Source organism: Halichoerus grypus, chromosome 5 (assembly GCF_964656455.1).
Source record: "Halichoerus grypus chromosome 5, mHalGry1.hap1.1, whole genome shotgun sequence".
NCBI lineage: Eukaryota > Metazoa > Chordata > Mammalia > Carnivora > Phocidae > Halichoerus > Halichoerus grypus.
This window is the reverse complement of record NC_135716.1, coordinates 115,296,049-115,315,768: the sequence shown is the minus strand read 5'-3', so window position 1 is coordinate 115,315,768 and position 19,720 is coordinate 115,296,049.

The window sequence follows — 19,720 nt, the reverse complement described above, 5'->3', positions numbered from 1 at the left end:
AAAAAAAAACACAAAAACTCATCTCAATTTTTAATGTTATGAGATTTGATGGGCTTTGACAAAGCAAGACTAATAAAATTTTACAAACACACAACACTTTGCACGTTGATGCACTTAAGGCAACCATCCAGAAATCCCTTGTCCAACATCTCACCAAATGTGGTCAGTTATCTGTAGGTCCTTCCAGAACTAAGGAAGTTGCCATACAACATCAATAAGCCTGGGTAAAGACATTGCCATCATCCCCACTGCATTAAGGAGAAAGAAGAAAATCATGACAAACACCCTTGTATAAGGTGACAGACCTGCCTATAATGTAGAGAATAAATCCAAGGACTTTACATTTCAGATTTGACCAGTTAGCTGATTCTGATGCTCCCAAATTAAATTCTAACCACCTGAAGTTCAGATACATAAAAGTTGGGATTCAAGAAGAACTCAAAGATGGTGACAACATGCACTGAAAAATTAATTACTCCACTTGGAACACAAATGATAGCAGTGCCTACCACTGAACCCATGTTGAGCCAGGACCTCTTGTACATGAAGGCAAATGATTGAACAAAGATCAGGAACAGCAACAATGGCTGAATTAGACCCCTCATCAGTAAGAAGGAAGGGCTGAGCAAATCTAAACAAAGGTGGCAAACACATGCAGGAACTGTTGTTTTGATTCCAGAGAAACATAAAAAAGAAGGGACCATCTGGAAATTCTAATTTTTAAAAGGACATGGATAAACACAAATGCTTTATTTTATATTTTATTAAAAAAATGGTAGGTACATAAGGAGGCTATAAATACTAAGGACATGCTCTTGCTTGCATTTTAAAGCGGTTAAAATTGCAACAATGCATCAAGAGGTATCACAAAAGACCTGGAATTTTAATAATTTGGAGAGGGCCACTGATGCACAAAGGCAAGGGGAGGGATTAGATTCTTGATATCCAGTTCTCATCACACCAGGAATCTCATATTAATGTTTGTTAGGAAAAGGAATCCACCATAATTCCTGCAGCCTTAATGTTGAACAGAAATGTCAATATGTTTTATTCAACCTTTTATTTTTCTTCATAAGGTAAAATCTGGCTCATATATCTAAGGGCATAATAACCCTCAAAAATTCTAAAGAAAGACAAAAATATGTGCCTATATTTTATAATTATTTGATAATTACTAAGTTTCTATCATTATCCAGAGTGCACATCTACAATTACAGAAATATTTTATGTATATATATGTGTCTCTGGGTGTGTGTGTATATATGTATATATGTATATACACACACAAAATCTTTTAACACATTTCTCGAAAGGTTAAGGAAATAAAATACTTTAAGAAAAAATCTAATATGATTTTAAATGTTACATGTGAAAGAACATTTTAAGCAGGTTCCACCGTGTCTGGATATATATACATCTGCACACAATCAGGATACATATAATAAAGGGCAATCACAAAATCTCAGAAATTCGACAATGATGAATAGAAATAATTTGATTAGAGAATGTAACCTTTGAGGCCAAAGAAAGCTACATAAAATCCTCAAAGCTGAACTCAATACTTGAGGGTGGGAGGGGAGGAGGAGAAATGAGATTTTAAAAATATTTTACTGAAGTTTCAATTCAGAATGCTGCTCTGGAACTGTTCAGAATATAGGGGCCCTATCTTTACTATTATCTACGGCCACAGCCATGGGTGCACGCGTGCACGCACACGCACACACACACACACACACACACCCCAATTGGAATTTGTCACTATAGGATATTTAAAAGCCAGACTTGCTGCATTTAAAATGTATGGAATTTATTTTTAAACCAGCCATATCTGAATTCAATGCCTTATATTTTGAGTTTTAATTCCAATCATGCTAATTTTAAGTCACAAACATATATCTGCCGGTAATGAAGGTTGTTTAATTAGGTCCAGATAAAATAGCTCCAATTCTGTTTCTGATCCACCTGTCAAAGCAAATCAGTCTTTTACATGGCTAAAAAAAAACAAATTAGACTAGCTGATGACTTTTTGAATATTCAAGTAGACACACCGAGCATAAATCCAAACAGAACTTGTGACTGAACAAAAGCCTGAAACGTGACCTCAGAGATGAAGATATCTTACTCCGCTGAAAGCAGGTTTGCAAGTGGGGTCCTCCCAGGGTTATGAAGTCAAGGACAGGGTGCTAAGAAGATGTAATGAGAAGGATAACAAAAACGGAACCAGCATTACAAGAAATCAAATCTGCCACAGCTTAGGGCAACGTAGCAGCTCAACGCATTGCAAGACAAATACAAACAATGGTGAAAAGTATGCCAGAATCAGGTGAACATTTTGTCTGCCAGGGTAACTGCAGAACCAGAGACATCCTGACTCAAGGAGTATGCATTATCATTATCCAGAATGACATATAGATTATTGTCAAGGCTACTAAAGATAGAAAATCAGTCCCCCTTACAGTCTAGTATGAATACTCTTAGAATATGCTACTCTTACAGATCTAGTTTACTGGTGTATAAAACACTATACATTTGGGGATAGATCCAGGGAAACAGGGGTAAAGTGTTTTGAAATTAGTATGGTGGCCATATGAATAGGAAGCTTTAGATGGGAGGATACAGAAGGGAGGAGAGAAAGAACAACCAGAAATCCAAATCCTTGGAGTCTGACAGGTACTTGCTTCTAGATAAGACCCTCAAAATATTCCATCTTCACGTGGTTGACTCCTGAGCAAAGATCTGAGATGGAGTCAGTAGTCAAGGTTCCAGACAGGAATAGCTGCCTAATTCCGCACTATTGCATTCAGAAAAGAGACTCATGCTCAGCTGTCTCATTCCCAAGTTGCTTTAAACAAGAGACACAAAAATAACTATCCATGGTGTAAACGTTTCATAGAAGTAATATATACATTATATATAAATGCTTATTATATGATTACATTATATACATTATTGCTTATATATATCATATATATATGATCTACATGGATAATTCAATGGAAAAAAGGTTCAAAAAAACAATGAAACAACTGGATATACATTTGGAATAAAATGAATCTCCATCTTTGCCTCATATAGAAAACTCAAAATGGATAGTAGATCTAAATGTAAAAAATGAAACTATAAAATTTCTAGACAAGTCTAGGATAAAATCTTCCTTGGGGTAGGTGAGGATTTCTTAGATTAGGACACAAAACACATGAATCATAGGAGAAAAGACTGATAAATTGCACTTAAAATTAAAAGTATTTGCTCTTCTAAACATGGCATTAAGAAAATAAAATACAAGGTACAGACTAAAAGAAAAGTTGCTATACCTAGCTGACAAATAATAAGAAAAACAACTTTTTATTAAAAAATGGGCAAAAGATTTGAACCAAACTTCAGAAAAGGTGCTGTGCAAATGGCTAATATGCACACAGAAAGAGGTTTGTTGTCATTAAGTCATCAGGGAAATGCAAATTAAAACCCCACTGAGATACCACTGCACACACATTAGAATGGTTAAAATTAGAAATACTGACAATAACAAGTCTTGGCAAGGATATGAAGCAACTGGAATTTTCATATTTTGTTGTTTTATAAAGGTGGTACAAACTCTTGGAAAACAGTTTGGCAGCTTAGGTTAAAAGTACACTTGGCCAGAGGACCCAGAAAATGGATCCAAATCCATTTCAACTCTGACTTCAGCCATGCCTGCAAGTTACTTGATCCAGAAACTAGAAAACACCAGAGTATTAATCAACAGAATATTGCCTGGGAAGGAGTACAAGGTAACATTTTGTGGAGATGAAAATGTTTTCCATATTTTGAGTGTGCTGGTAGTTACAAGTGTGTTAAATTTGTCAAAACTCCTTGAAATACACATTAAAATGGGTATACTTTATTATATGTAAATTATACCTCAATAGAGTTTATTTTAATAATGTTAGAGTTGGGAAAACACTTTAGAAAACATCTATGTGAATCCATTTATATTATAGATGAAGAATGAAGACCAAGGAACTTTCTCCAGCTCAGTCAGACAGCTAGAAGAGCTAACACAGGTGGGCCAAAAATCCCATGTCCTAAATCCCAATCTAGCACTCTCTCTGTGCACCTGATACATTTTCACTGAATTACAGAATTCATTTAAATAGAATTTAGCCAAAAATGGCCTGGAGGTTAGGAATTTTAGTTCCTTGAAAATTAAGAGATTTTGTGGAGATGATGATTTTGTCTCCACAAATTCCATTCTCTCTTTTCTAAGAAATCAATCTCAATTTCTATTCACTTGTTCCCCACTCTAAATCCATGTGGTCTGGGGATGGAGCCCCAACTGCTGCTCTAAGGATGTGACCCAGGTGTGAGAGTGACATTGTCCAGTACAACTGCCACTAGCTACATGTGGCTACTTAAAGTGTGGCTGGTTTAAGTTGAAATGTGCTATAAATGTAAAATACAGTCTTTTTTTTTTTTTATAAAAAAGCTATTAATAAGTTTTATGTTGACTATATACTAAAAATAATATTTAAGATATATGGTGGAATAAAATATATCTTCAAATTAATTCCACCTTTCTTTTTTTAACATCTCTATAGAAAATTTTAAATTACATATGGAGCCAATTTTGGTTAGCATTGTATTTCTATTAGACAGTGCTGGTTTAGACAGTTAGTATATCCATAATCTTCATCATATAGACTTGCTTTTAGAAATGCCTATGTCAGGTTATAGCAGAACTGACTGTACTTAATCCAGTACATATCATGTCAGCCAGTTTGTGTTGTGCTGTCACTTGCAATTAAAAGGGTCCTACATACTATGGTTCCCAAACTGATATAAACCAAAATATTGAACTACCTTGAATATATTGTCATACAATTCTCAGGCACTTTCACATTCATTATCTTTTTCTTTGTTTGTTTCATAAGGTAGTCATCATAATTATAAGGAAACTGGGATTCAAAGAGAACAAGTGAGCTGACCAAGGTCAAGCCAAGAAATCAACAGAGCGGAGTTGCTAAACTTAGGTGTTTGGATTCCAGACCCCATTTCCTCCTGCTTTGGCACCACACTTTGCTGACCCACCTAGCATGTTACTTTTTGAATTTGAAGGTAGCAGAATCAATGTAAATGGAGGTGACTTGTCATTTATGGGTCCATTTCCAGGAATTCACTTAAAAGATGATTTTGTGACACGCTGCTAAGATTAATATGCATTCCAAATATTATCAGGCCATATAAAGTGCTGGGGGACTACTTACAGTACTATCAGTGACACTATCCTATAATTCAAGGAATAGAAAGAGATGAATTGTTGGTGAAATAACCAAGATTTTTTTAGAAGTCTCTGCTAACACTATGAATAGGGGGAAGGTTAGGTAATAAAGAGTTTATACCTCAAGGCTGGATAATAAAGAGTTTATACCTCTCTGGGGTTGTCCAGTGGAGAGTTAGACTCTATACATTGGGCCCGAGAATGCAAGCCACCAGGAAGATATATATATATTTTTTAAGTAGGCTCCACACGTGGAGCCCAATGCGGGGCTTAAACTCATGACTGTGAGATTGAGACCTGAGCTGAGATCAAGAGCCAGACACTTAACCAACTGAACAACCCAGGCACCCCAGGAAGATATTTTCTATAGATTAAAAGACTAGGAATAATTCTGTGGCTTCAACAACAGTCTTGGTGGACACCTCGTTCTATGGTCTTCAAACTTCTCAGATTGCTTCTTTGGTTTCCTAGATGCCCTGACTCAGACATAAAAAGCATTTCATAGAGCTACTATTCTAAAAGTATATTTTTGAGTGAAAATAAATAAACTCTGTATTTTGGATTTTGTATTAGTTTAAACAAATTTCCTGGAGCATGACTGTCCCATAAAGAGTAATATTACTGATATTTTGAATATGTAATACAGAGTACAAGGTCCCAGTTCTCTACCAAAATGCACACACCCTATAAACTTAGCCTAAAAATGACAGCAGACTACTCTCCCCTTGGTCTTTTCTATAAAAGAAAGCACAAGAGTTATGGTGATATATGTCCTGGGTTTGCCAGAAGGGCCCTGATTTCAAAATCCTTTATCACTGTCCCCATAAGAAAACAGCTTATGCCCTGATTAAAACATACGTCCTGGTTTTTAGTTACAAAAACCTGAGCTAAATTTTATAAACCTAACCTCAAATCCTCATCCTCATGGAGCCTGTAGTCTAGTTGGGGAACTGAGGAAAGTGCATGTATCAGAGGAATAGAAGGCACAGGAATTTACATCAAGGGCCAAAAGATAGGGGCACACTCTCCCGAGCATGCACCAACAGTTGACAAAGTTTTCCTATTTTCTGCAGGCTGGAACCCAAGGGTCACAGATAGGAACATTTCTTAGCAAGGTCCAAGTGGCCATAGTTGCTTAACCTCTCTGTGCCTCAGTCACCCCACCTATAAAAAAAGCACAATAACACCTATTTCACAGGGATGTTGTGGAAATTAAATGTGTGCCTATAAGCACTTAAAACAATGCCACGTACACAATAAAGCGATCTGCCAAGGACAGTCAACAACAGCACTAACAAAAGCAGCTCTCATTACCATTTTTTTCTCAAGTGGACTAGTTTAACTTCACACAGTAAGAAAGTACTTATATGTTGCTCCTTCAAACAAACAAATAAAGTTTCACTTTGTTTTCCTGTGGAATCTGTAAGTCCAGGAATGTCTGGCTACTGAAATTCTCTGAGGTGAATGACATTAGCTTGGTGGCTGGCCCCCGACCTGCAGCCTGGTGGAGGGGCCGCAGCAAGTCTAAAGTTATGAGCCAGTAATTTTACCCCAAGTATGTCTTTAAAGCTTCCTTTCCAACTCAGTTTCCTCCAATGAAAGTTGCTGTATAAGCAAAAAATATTATTAGTATTAATAAAAATATTTCAGCCATGCTGCTTCTTGCATCATATGTAATTCATTAGAGGCAGCTCGTAGGCGAGGCAAAATTTTCTTGTCAAATAATGTTTTATGGGTCTTTAGAACATCTATACTCACTGGGTGTCCCCACATCATGATGAGACCTCCCTAGGAGGGAAGACAGACAGCAGAGGCTTTTTGAAGGCCCTTTCTTGCTCAGATCTGCTTGGTGAAAAGGTTAGTTTCCGCTTTTCGTTCAGCAGCCACACAGTGCCAGGGAGTTTAGATGCTTCTCGAAAGGGCGCATGTTGTGTGGCTCATGGAAATAGGATTAACAATGGTGCTAGCTCAAAACAAGAGAAAGACATGTATCATATGATCTCACTGATATGAGGAATTCTTAATCTCAGGAAACAAACTGAGGATTGCTGGAGTGGTGGGGGGTAGGAGGGATGGGGTGGCTGGGTGATAGCCATTGGGGAGTGTATGTGCTATGGTGAGTGCTGTGAATTGTGTAAGACTGTTGAATCACAGACGTGTACCTCTGAAACAAATAATACATTATATGTTAAAAAAAGAAGAAGAAGAGGCACCTGGGTGGCTAAGTCGGTTAAGCGTCTGCCTTCAGCTCAGGTCATGATCCCAGGGTTCAGGGATAGAGCCTCTGCTCACCAGGGAGCCTGCTTCTCCCTCTCCCTGCTACTCCCCCTGCTTGTGCTCTCTCTCTCTCTCTCTGTCAAATAAATAAATAAAATATTAAAAAAAAAAAAAAGAAGATAGTAGGAAGGGAAAAATGAAGGCGGGTAAATCGGAGGGAGAGAGGAGCCATGAGAGACTATGGACTCTGAGAAACAAACTGAGGGTTCTAGAGCGGAGGGGGTGGGGGATGGGTTAGCCTGGGATGGGTATGAAAGAGGGCACGTATTGAATGGAGTACTGGGTGTTATATGCAAACAGTGAATCATGGAACACTACATCAAAAAGTAATGATGTAATGTATATCATTGTGTATGTGGCATTGTTTTAAGTATACATTATAAGTATAATGATGTAACATAATAAAGAAAAAGAGAAATTAAATATAAAAAGGTTAATGAAAGGTTTCAGTCATGATCACAGTGACCATGATCAATCAAAGACCAGAGAAATGGTCATTTTACAATGAAAATATCCCATGCATTGTTATTTATCACCATTGCCATAGTGCAGCAGGCCACAATTAATCATATAAATCACCTGGTGAACTAAATTCTGAGATTCCCTTTTTGTCATATAAAATGGCTAGGTTATTGTTAAAACTTACAAAATGACATTTTTTTCTGATATCCTGATATAAAATACTCCTGTTAAAAAGATCTCTTAAGTAGAGATTATAGGAAAAACTCAAGGCAGGAAACTTTAGTGGTTTTTTTAAAAGCTCATTTGATTTCAAGGGTGGATAAATACCTCCCATTCAAATGCATAATAGTGTTTTCACAAAGGTTTATCAAAAGGTAAATTAGTGGGTCTTATGCTTGGTAGTCAATCATTCATTCACCCATTAACCAGTACTTATTGAGGGCCTAGTGTGCACCAGGCACTCAGGTAGGCCAGAGTCCCCCCCGCCCCCCCACCACAGCCATGGTCCTGACCTCCCCGAACAATCTAGTGGGGAAGAAGGCCATTGCACTAGTAATCACAGAAGTGGAAAAAGGTATGAAAGACAGAGTATAGAAGACCCTAGAAACTTAGAGGAATTTGGGTTGGGAGGGTGAAGGGGCATTTCAACTAAGACCTGAATGATAAGGAGGAGTTGGGCATGTCGTGGGGAAATATTCAGGCAGAGAAAATAGCTTGTAGAGTTGATCACTGATGTGTTGCCGGGACCTGGCACACTGTAGATACATGATAAATATTTATGGAATAGATTAATGCCTATCGTTCCATTTCCAGAGCTACTTGGCTTCTTATACTCAGAGCCATGCCTAGAGGCCCAGAGATTGATGGGCCTGAGGACAGCCTCCTCTTTTCCTTACCCATAGTCCTGTACAGATAAAACCTGACTAAGATGAAAACGCCAGATTGGGGATAAAAAGGAAAAAAAAAGAAAAAGAAAAATGTCATTAAAAGGGCAACAGAGAATCCATGGTGGGGTAGGGGACAGATGGAGAGGAAAGCACATGGCAGCCACTCCATAGGTCCACCTGATGCCTGCGTTTGGGTGCCGAGTATATGTTTATGGGAGCTAGGAGTTTTGTTTTCCCAGGAGAAGAGGTGCCCCCTTCCTCTCTCTCAGTGATGCCTGATTCTTTGGCAAGGACATCACTTTTCTTCTCCCTTTCTCCAAAAGTCTGTTCACTCTAGGCTGATCACTCTACCTGCCCACATGGCAGGATGAGATCTGTTTATGCTCCACCCTTTGCTCAATTGCAAATGACCCCCCAGACCCTAATACTCAGGGTTGCTGTGTGCCCCGTGCAGTTTGTAGCCTGCACAAAGGCACCACCACGGCAGTAAGTGGCAGCTGAAACAAGCCCAGAATCTACTCTCCAAGTTCAATGCCCTGGCAGGGGCTGTGACCTCACAGAAGCGGCATCTTTTCCTAATTTGTTTACCCACAGAGGATGCTTTTTTTTTTAATTCCCACAAGTCACCTTATAAACCACTTGCATTCCTGTTCTTTGTATTCCTTTTCCCCTTGGACGGTAGGATACATGGATATTAGTTTCATATTAGGCACTTATGTTTTCACACACACACACACACACACACATACCTAAACCAAATGACTACACAGCAAAATGGAAAAGTGGGGTAGAGCTATTCTGGGGCTGGGGATGATGAGATCAAAATGGAGGCCTTTGTGGTCCTGGGTGCAAGGGTATAATTTGTTCCAAAATGCCTCTGTGTAAACTAGGAGTCCTTATTGTAACACCATCGCCTCCATGACAAAGCACCAGAAGCACCGGAAAAACTCTAATTTCGTAAGCCTAATCCATAAAGACCACAGAAAGGGCATAGTTCACTCCAATGATGTATTTTCCTCAAGCCAAACAACCTCCAAGCAACCAAGTTCAGGCACTTCAAGCTAAGACACTCTCCATATGTAGGTTTCATCGAGGAAACAAAGAAGCAGGAGATTCTGCCCCTGCCTGTAGAGAATTCACATAGATAACAAATATGTGAATATAGCTTTCCTCTGGCATGAAAATATGGATTAAAAAATGTTCAGCTGCACAAATGTAAGCTGGAAAGTAAAAATGTTTCTTAGTGTGTATGAATGTAACATCAGGAAAATAGGCGTCAATACTAAGGGTGATCACATGTCGCATTTTGCCCCTGTTCTACAGGTTTAAGAAGGCATTTAAATATATCATTCCAATTGAACTTCACAATAATCTTGTGAGGTTAGGCAGGCTAAACATTTCCACATTCATTTCATACCCAAGTGAAATAGTTTCTGGGAGAAGTTAGCGACTTGCCCAAAGTCACATGGAACTCAGACCAGAAATCAGGCAGCGTGTCCCCAAGCTTTCTTCACCAAACTTGCAGACTGGAAGACAAAGCTATAGGTCGCTTGTACTCATGAGTTTCTGAGGCCATGGGATTGTGGTGGTAATCCCTGGCAGGACGATTTTTGCTATAAATTATTACAGGTATCCAACCCAAGAAAACCCGGTGGGTAAGAGGTTCTGACAACACTCGGCAGTTAATTGAACATATAATCAGGGGCTGCACCATGGAGGCTGCTCTGGATTATACCAACAGGCATAATGATGTTGCTAAAATTATGCACCCACAATTATCCCTCAGAAGTAGGTGATAAATGAATTAACGAAGTACTAGAAGCACAAACCTTCAAATATGGAGTAACTGCCACAAAGTGTACGGGGACAGCATCATATCAACGAGGAGGCATTCTAAGTGATTTGTAAGCTCTTCACTCATAAGGATACTTTCATTAAGACATTGACACGGGTGCTGGGCGCCTGGGTGGCTCAGTTGGTTAAGACATTGACACGGGTGCTCCACATGGTTGAAATATCAAAAAAAAATTTTTTTTAACACACACACATACACGCATAAAATGAAGCATATGTTTATAGGCTGGCTCCAGCAAAAGAGGCAGAACACATAGAGAATTGAAAAAGCCTCAAAATAAAGCAGAGGTGATTTCTCAGGCACTACGGTATAGATGATCATAAGTTGCGAAGAAGGGTCATTTCATGATATTTCACTATCAGCAACTTGTAGACGAGGGTTAATCAACCTGTAAAAGATGTTGAATCAAGATGTGGAGAGTGAAGGGAATGAGTGCCAAGAAGACGGCAAACAAGCAGGCGCCACGGGCACCACGGTGATTTCCAACACCTCACATGCTGCGGAGAGGAGAAGTGGGAGTGCCAGCTCAGGAGGCAGACGGGAAGAGCTGAGGGGGTGGACATACCTAGCTGGCAGTCCTCACCAGGTTATAAAGGGGAGTAATTAATCTCTAGTGAGCCTCAGTTTCTTCATCTACAACACAAGGATAACAACGGTAGCAACCCCCTTGATTTGCTGTGAAGATTAAACAAATAAATGTGAATGTTTACTCCAGTACTTAGCACTGAGTGAGTGCCCCATGAATAGACACTGTCATGATCATTATTGAGTCTCAGGCCACTGTAACGTCCACACGCTATAGATGACTAGGAATGCCTTAATTTTCTAAAGGCACAGGGTCATTAATCAGGTGAGTTCACACATCTGTCTCCATCAGTATCTGCAATCCTTCGTGTTTTATGGAGAAACGCATGGTCATCAGGCATTGGGCCTCCTTTGTTGTTTATAGCATTTTGACTAGAGGGTTATCAGATAAAATAAATGGGAAAGTGACCAAGATTACCCATTGCAGTAGCTCTGGTTCAGTATTTGATAGGGATAGAGGTTTAAAATTAATCACATGAATGAGGATAGAGAACCACCTCTGTATTATGCTCATCTGTATTGGCCAGGTCTCCATTACCATAGATAATTGAGAACTGACTGTATTTATTCCCAAAGACTTCTTTAAAATGGAAAGATCTCTGTGGCATCTATAAGATTCAATTAGAGGACCTTTATAAGCACACATCTAGTTGAACCAAATGAGAGATAAATTAACCTATAAACAGCATGCTCTTTCTTGTGGAATCCTCTAATGGCCTGATTTAGGATATCAGCAGATGGGAGGTCAGTGCCCAGTGCTTTCAGAGTTCAACCCATTCATTACAATCAGGTTCATGATGCCACGAAGAGGTTCTAATGAAATACACTCCAGTAAACCTCAGAGGGGGACAGCTCATGCGTGCACAAGGCTTGAGTTTAAGGCAGCAGACAGACTGTGATTTTGTATTTCTAGACAGGTAGGGGGTCCAAACAGAGCCACTGCACATTTATTAAGTTGTATTCTTTCAGGGGAGAAACTCTTGCCGTGACATCTTACCTGTAAGCTCCTTTAAGCTTTTAGCCGAAATGCTCTAGTTCACATACAAAGAAAATTGCACTGTTTGTCACTAGTCAATGTCTTCTAACATCAGGGCTTTAGGGGGAGAAGAGACACATTAAAAAGGTACCTGATCTATCCTGTATCTCTCCTAATACCAGCTGAGAGTTCTTTCTTCAAGTCCTTTCTTCTCAAGTTTGGCAGGGGGAGAGGGTAAAAACTTATGTATCTTCTATCCTACCAAATTATAGCTCCAAATAGTACGAAATATGTGCCTGCAGGATTTTTTTAACCAAAGTACTCCAGAGACCTGAAAAAAGTCCACTTTTTTGGCCATGTCCACGAACAAATAGCTTTATAAATTATCTGTAAACCAAATTAAGAACATCACAGGAAGAAAACATCCACTTTTAGCATACATGTATAACATCACAGGGCATCTTGCTGGGTTAGCAATGCCTGGTTTTATGTGGTGTTAGCAGATGAAAGATAAGACTGCCTTTTACATGTGCAATACAGATGATCCGAGGGTACAATGAGATGGGCATGTAAATGAATTGGAAATAACATACTGGAGTCTTGATCTAATGCTTCCCCTGAGGACCCATGCTGAGAGGCACTCTTAGAGATGAGATGGCTTCTTCTGAGTTGGCAATAAGTACTTCAGTAAATGAATCTCCTCAGATAGAAGTTTCTAGTGGCTCCATTTTATTCTGAATTCTAATGCATAATGAATAGTTTGACAGGGTAGTTTAAAAAATATTTTCTTCCGATTTTGTTATTGTTTGTTTTATCCCATATAAGCACATTTATACACCTACTCTTTTTTTTTTTTTTTAACCTCCCTTCTCAGCTAATCACGATCATTATTGAGTGCTGGGCATTCCTTCACTATGCCTGCGGTTTACAGAGGTAGGTTAGCCGATCAGAACTCATAATATCCCAGTTAAAAAATTAAAACCCCAAATTTTGGCACTCAATAACCTGCATTTGAGAATGACTAAATGGTCTACTTTGCCCAAAAATGTTTGTTGATGCATATAAATTCTCCCCTTCTAAAAATAAAGTAGTAACTACAGTGCCAAGCTTTTTTCTTGGTAATAATGGATATAAATAACCAGGATAAGAGGTTTTCTCCTCATAAAAATTAATATCAATTGCTCTGCCATGTCTTCACTACCATCCCTTTGACTCCTATTGACCTCACTCCAGGAAAAGAATCCTAATTGTATATAGGTATGTATATGTGTATATATATATATACCTATACCTATAGCTTCTTCCCTATAAGGTTGTAACATGGTGCTTAGTAGTTCCTTCAAAAGCATTCTATGGTTCTTCGACCATGTTCCTCAAAGTTCTCCAGAAATCTTAAATGTTCGCTTATGCAATTTACTTAATTAGGTATGTCCTCTCCTTCTTTCATCTTGAACTTACTCATTTGTTATGTTGCATGCATTTTTCCAATAAATATGTCTTTGACAAGCATTATATGCCAAGCACTATGCTAAGTACTGGGGATACAGGAGGGAATAAAAAAAACCAAGACCCTGGACCTCACAAAACTTAGTGTGCCAGGGAATGCAGATGAGTAAACAGGCAATTATGACACAGTGTGGGGAAAGAGCAAACAAACCACATAGGAGAGACACCTAATCCAGACTTGGGGAACACAGCATCTAGGAGAGGGAGATATCTCAGTCTGACCTACTGGAACCGACCAAGAAAAAGAGAGAAGCCTGGAAATCGATACAAATAATCTAGGCAAAACAACAGTGCAGGTGAAGATCAAGGAAAGAGAACACTGCATGTCAAAGCACCTGCAAGAGCAACGGAAGTCTCCAAGGGCAGTGCCAAAGAAAGGTCTTTACTGACATTCAAGCTAATGCTGCCCCATAACCCACCACCATGTTGTCCTCCACGACATTAGCTTGTCTTTCTTTTCATAGCTCTTGTCAGTACAGTAGAAGCTCATTACCCAATATTTATAATCTGTATTTGATCAGTTGATTAAAAATAGTATTTAAGTCAAGAAACATAAGACATGATATCAAAAACCCTAAACACTTTATTTTAACCTCATACCATAAATACATGTTCATTTATCAGTCATGCGACATAGGGAATGAATCCTCTCATTTCTCTCTGTTGTATAAACCATACCTGTAATACATCATGAGCAATTTCCAGTTTCGATTTGCTTGGGATAGAGATCAAACTTAAAAACAATTTTGAAGTAATCTAAATGCAGATAGGAATTTTACAGTGTTTTCCCCCAAATTTTTTGTCTGTCTTATCTACACCTGACTTGACAACTAATCTTGAGCAATTTTTATTGACTTTTCAAGGTTTTCAAATTCTTTTTTACAGACACAACTCTGAAATTAATCCTCTGTTTATTTATTGTTTCAATTCCTCCTGAAAGCAAGGGACCTCAAATTTAGTGGCCCATTGTATATGTAGCACTTAGAATATTTCCTGATGCCTATTAGGTGTCAATAAATATTTATAGAAAAGAACAAATAAAAACATGATGTTAGGGAAGCAAATTCCGAAAGACCTAGCAAGCCAGGAAAATGAGTTTGAGTATTATTCTAAGAATGATAGGTAGACATAAAAAGATTCTGAAAGAGGATCATAGCACAATAGACATGATACAACTTTATTTTTAACAAATCCTTCTGGCTGGGGTAGGAGAGCATGTGGGAGTCTGAAGCTGGGAGACCAGCTAGGAACAAAAAGTGAACCATGGTATAAGCAGTAATGATGAATGTAAATTGTGAGTAGATATTAAGTGGATGTTATTAAGAGGCATTTGGGAGAATTCACAATGGTGCTGGTTGTTTTTATATCTCCCTCCTCCATAACATTAATATCTACCCCTGCCTTAACTTTAAAAGGACAGGAGCTAGAAACCCCTCTTGCTCACATCAGTGTTCTCCCATAGCAACCAGTAGAATTTTTATGTATAATATATGTTCAGTAAACGTTCCAGGCTCCAGTAACTGTTTAAACACTGAGTTTGTTTTGACTCATACAGGAAACTTGAGCTGAATCTCAGAGAATCATATGAGTTCTTACCCATGTTCTCAGGACTTAAAATAAACAAAAGTGAGTCCAAGAAAATCAAGCAGAAAAGACATTCAGAAATCAAGCTGTTTATAGTCTGCTCCTTTTCTCCCCCATGAGATTCTGCAAAAGTGACAGATTTGGAGATCTGTCTTAGAGGCAGAGAAGACAGATGCTCATCAGTGCCCTTGTCCGGCATCTGGTACAGGGCAGAGCAGTTAGTTAAAGAGCAAAGGTGAAGGCAACCGGCAGTAATGTTTCCCAAAGCCGGTGGTCGGTGGTGAATTAGGTTCTCAGAGCATCAATCCTCCTGAGGAGGCTTCTAGAAAGAACTTTCAGGAGGACTTGGAAGAAAGCAAGAACTAGGAACAGTGGGAAAGAAGGGAGAGTCCTTTAAGCATAGAAATAGGAACATACATGAGATCTAGAGGAAGTTTTCAAAAATCTTTTTACTAGATTGTAAGCTTCCTGAGAGCAAAGACTTTGGCTAATTTTTAAAGTTATTTTCTCTATACTGCCTGTTATGAATTCTGGCATAAAATAAATATTTGAATGAATGAACGTAGGTAGAAGCCTTAAATGTCAGGGAAAGTGTCTCCATACTTCAGTGGGGAATGGTTTTTGAAGGGGTAGTGGGTGTGAACATGATAAGTGAAGAGAAGCATTTTGGGAAGATTCATATAATATCTGTGAGCAGGCGGAGTAGGAAGAGGAGGGTGTGCACCTGTTGAATGGTGTCAACCTGAAGCTAAATGGTAGCAATGGGATCAGAAAAAGAAGTGACAGATGTAACAGATGTAATAAAGAATTGGTGGGGGTGCCTGGGTGGCTCAGTCGGTGAAGCATCTGACTCTTGGTTTCAGCTCAGGTCATGATCCCAGGGTCATGGGATTGAGTCCCAAGTCAGGCTCTGCGCTCAGCATGGAATCTGCTTGAGATTCTCTCTCTCCTTCTCCCTCTGCCCCTCCTCCTGCTTATGCAATAAATAAATAAATAAATAAATAAATAAATAAATAAATAAATAAAATCTTTTTTTAAAAAAAAATGTCTGAACTTCAAGATGAATTGATGTAGGAAGAGACAAAAGGTAAGGAGTCCAAGATCAATATTGGATTTAGGCGGGATAACCGGACAGCCAGGTAAACTCACCAAATCGGAATTAAAAGAACAAAACAAAGAAATGAAACCGATTCAGTCAACAGAAAGCAAACCCAGTTCTAGGTTCTCAAAATCAGGAAGAAACCCAAGGTAAAGTCAGAGTGAAGAAGGAAGTGGAATTCAGGCTCATAATGACAGCACTAGCTAACATTTGCTGAGTCACTATGCACCAGGCACCAATGCTATTTTGTCTTTACTTAGACTATGTCTTTTAACACTAATGGTTTGATTTCTGTTTTACAGATGCGAAAACCAAGGCAAAGAAAGGTTAAATTACCTGTCCAAGGTCACACAGCCAGTGTGATATCAGACCTTATATTCATAACCACCCATCTTGCTGCTGTGTGAGTATATCCATTAGAACAGTTCACACCTGGAAAGCAGGTCACCAGCAGAAAGAGGAAAGCTTGTGGTCGGTAAACATCCTCAAGGGACTCTTCTTCCACTTGAGCCTGACTCACTGGCTACCTCTACAGGATTAACCACCCCACTCCAGACCTACCCGAACAGTAATGGAGATAGAAAGCTTTCAAGGCAGAATGGGTATTTTAGGTCCCTATTGAATTTTTAAAAATATGAAGGTTACTGCTAAAGAACACAGAACACAAGGAATATACTAATAGGGACTCTCAAATACTGCATAATTTAACTGAGCTATAATTTACATCTTTCTTAAATTGCATATCAATTTCCTAAGTTTTTAACATCTCACAATTGAACTGCTTTCTAGTATTCCACTATCTTGCCATGAAAACCTATATATGATTCTATTTTTACTGTTTAAAATGTATATATATGTAAATTATTATTCATTGGATCCTTTTGCATCTGAGATATAAATGCTGAATCAATGTGGAAACATCAAGTGTCTGTTTTAACCTGACTTGATTATATCTAAATATAAAATATAAATTAGCATTTTATTCTTGGTTGTATTTATTGTTGTATTGTATCATGCATTAATTAAAAACATATGTGTTTTAAAAACACCTAATTTACAATTCACCTGTCTACACCACAAGGCCAAAATATATAAAGACTTTTGAAAGATTTACACTAAATTTTCATCAGAATGTAATATATCCTTATTGATTATTTTTTAGATTTATTATTGATTTTAGCTCAGTATTAAAGGTTAAAAAATAGAAAATAACCAGGTTCCAAGATGTCTGTGTTTTGTAATGTTGCCAAACATCATATTTCTCATCTATTGATGTGATTGACATGTAGATATGATTCAGGGGGGAAACCATTATTAATAGGAAGAAAAGTTATGACTATTGAATCATGACACTTTGCTGTTTTAAGTAATTTGCTGGCTCTGTGTTCTCAAAGAGAGCATCATTGAAATGGAGGACAGGTTAAGGAGTCTGCACCTTTTTAAAAAATCAAAACACTAATGGAATGAGACATTGAGATTTAAAATAAAATAAGTACCCAGAGGTGGAAAGTGTCAGGATGGCTACAACACCAAATCAAACTCTGTTCCCAGCTCCCCGCTCCCACCCCTGCCCCACCAACCCCCACCCCTGGTTATGGGAATGTGAACCTTCCACAGTTGTCATGAAAATGAAAATTATGTCTGCACGATTGACCGTGAATTATCAAAGAAATTCATTTGGTGAAATATGACTTACCTACAAAATTTTAGACACAGAGGTCTCTGAAAATGCAATGAGAGATCCTAGTAGGAGGTATACCATAATTTGTTCTAGTTGTTCTTCTTGTTCAAGTGTAGAATTGATTAAAATATAGAGTTAATGAGGACACAGTCTCAGCTTTATCCTTATTTTGGTCCACTTAATTGTATCTGTTTTTTCTCTGTCCTGAAACCTTGTAATGTGTCCCTCCCCTAACCTTAGCCTTAGAAATAACTGGACATAAGCAGAGGATGAGGGATGAGCACCACCTTACAAATCCTACAACTACAAATCCAAAAACTACAATTGGGGTGGGGGGATAACTGACAATATTCCACAACTGATGCATCATCTTTGGAATCTAAGTAGTCTACCTGTGAAACGTGTTTAGAATCCACCCTAGCATTAAATCCCTAATTTAAGTTCTCAACACTTACTGCCAGAGTTTAAAACTGACCCCAAACTGGGCTCCCTGTTCCCAGTCTCCTGTGCATGAAATCATTTACCACATTCCTAACAGAATTTTCTTTCAAAAGCATCGTTCAAGTTATGCCATTTCCAGTTCTCAGAACTTTAATGGCTTCCCTTTGTCTCTCAGATAAAATTCAGAGCCCGTATATGGCATTCAGGATGTGTTATACAGTACAGCTCCAGTCTTAGCTCCTTCCACTCTCCCTCAAGCGCTGGCTATCCGTCTACATGCTAACCTAAATATGTACTCCCCGTCAAACCCCTGAGCCTTTGCTCATGATGTTTCCTCTGTTGGGAATGCTCTTCCTTCTATTCTTCACCTCATGAAATCTTACTCTGCTTCAATGCTCAAGTCAAAGGTTTCCTTCTTTGTGAATACCTCTGACCACCACTGTCCCTGAGAGAAATACTATCCTTATTCTTTGTCCTCCCAGAACACTATCATGCATCATGCCATGAGCACTCCCTAATTGTGTTATAGTCAATTGAATCTCTTCATTTCCCCCCAAGAGATATTCAGGCTTTGTGAAATCTTATCTTATTTATCTTTGTGTTCCCAGGGATTAACATACAATAAGTGCTCAATAATTATTTGTTAAGTTTAATTAGAGGAAAGAAGGCTGTACTCATATTCCATATAAAATAGAGTAATTTTAACACAAGTAGAATAAAATACCTAGGTATTCAAGAGGCTCTTGCCTGAGTCATAATCAAAGATAAGTTTATAGGTTTGCGTAAGATGTGATCCCTAACTTTAATAACATTACAGTCACTGGGAAAACGTACAAATAAAATAACATACACACATTCAATTGACAAGGATTTGTTAGGCACAATGTGCAAGGTATTCTAGTAAACAAATATGAAATAACTACTATAGATAAGTATTTTTAAAAATTCAGAAGAAGGTGAGATTACTGTCAACTGGAGCAATTGGGAAAGCCTTCATGGAGAAGTTACATGTGACTTGGACATAGAATAAGATTAATACTTAAAAAGGAACAAGTGGATCATGTATGTAAGATAGCAATGGTAAGGCAAATTGGGTGATGAGAGAAGCAG